The sequence below is a fragment of the Elaeis guineensis genome, chromosome 4 (assembly GCF_000442705.2).
Source record: "Elaeis guineensis isolate ETL-2024a chromosome 4, EG11, whole genome shotgun sequence".
NCBI classification, from domain to species: Eukaryota; Viridiplantae; Streptophyta; class Magnoliopsida; order Arecales; family Arecaceae; genus Elaeis; species Elaeis guineensis.
In genome coordinates this window covers 31716809-31718460 of record NC_025996.2, presented here as the reverse complement: position 1 = coordinate 31718460, position 1652 = coordinate 31716809, and positions in this window count along the sequence as shown.

The following is a 1652-nucleotide window of genomic DNA, read 5'->3' as shown; positions in this document are numbered from 1 at the left end:
TGAAGGCGATCTACGCGTCGGTTTATCCGGATCGATCACCGTCCTCATAATGATCCTATGATCAGGAACATTTAGGAATTAAATACATGTCCCTAATTCTTAACTCTTTGAAAATATGTATCAAAAGTTAATTTCATAGACGATTCAAAGATAAATCACACTTGAATGAAAAATAAATTTATTTTTTTATTGATCAAATTAATATATTAAGTATAAATTGTATCTTAAATTTATTACAATGTGTCGGCTATATTAATTTTTAGGACATACATCTAACAGATGAGATAGTTGGTATAATGTGGTAGTGCTTTATTACAAACTATGGTTCTTGAAAATTAGAGAGAGCAGGAAGTACGATGGAATCATAGGAACGGACAATCTGTAATTGAACTGGATGGAATTGGTCACAGATGAAGGTGAGAGACGCTATGAACTGCTAGTATCTGATGCTTCGCATCAAGTTCAATTGGCATATCTCATGCGTTGTCTTTCGTGAAGGGCATATTCCCAGCCAACTCCTCTTACAACTTACGTGCCACAAGAGAAAGAAATATAAAAGACGGTCAACAATAAATTCTAGCTAATGGTCAGAGATTTGGTTCATCCTATAAATACTACTTTAGGTACTATTGGAGTTGGTTCTCTACAGTCCACACAAGAGAAAGAAATATAAGAGACGGACAACAATAACAGTCTCGTAGAATATGAGGTTTGAATTCTAGCTAATGGTCAGAGATTTAGTTCGTCCTATAAATATTACTTTAGGTACTATTGGAGTTGGTTCTCTATAGTCCAGAATGTTGTTTCATCGATTTATTAACAGTTTAATGTAATGGTATAAAATGGAGGTAAATGATAAAGATGTGTTTGATTAGTTATTAAAAAAATATTTTTTTATTTTTTAATTTTTAAAAAATAAAAATTAAAAGATAATATTTGATAATATTGTAAGAAATAAAAAATTAAAATCAAAATAATCAAAATAATTATTTAATATATAAAATAATTTTTTTATTTTTTATAATTTATTTTTTTATTTTTTTTTACTTTCACACATCTAAAACATCAAACTAATAAGTAAAGAGTTCGAACCCTTCTTCTTCATCGAGCTCTTCATTTTTTCATCTCATTTTCTTTTCTTTCCTGAGCCGTTCTCTTAATTTTTCATCTACCGTCTTCAAATATTACTTTTTATTTTAGGACAGTAAAGTTATTAAATATATTTTTTATTTTTTTTTATTTTTATTTAATAATCAAAATTAAAAAAATAAAAAATATTTTTTAAAATTAAAAATTAAAAAATATAATCAAACGCATCTTAAGGATGATGTTGGATAATGTCCCGATTAAGCGGTCTGGTTATCATGAACTTTGAATTCAGATAATGATCAATTTAAATTCAAATAGAAGTCAAATATCGTCCGGTTATTTGATGGGAGTACCGATAAATGTCTATAAAAAGGGTCCCATCTCTGCCATTAAGTTGTAGAAAGTCCATCGATGCTGCTACGACATAAAGAAAGGGAGAAGGGAGAGAAACTGATTTTCAGGAAGAAAGGGAGAAGGGAGAGAAACCCATTCAGTTGGAATTCGTGCTCACCCTCCTCCGTTTTGATGGCCGGATCTCCGGCCTACTGGTGGCCACCCAAGGG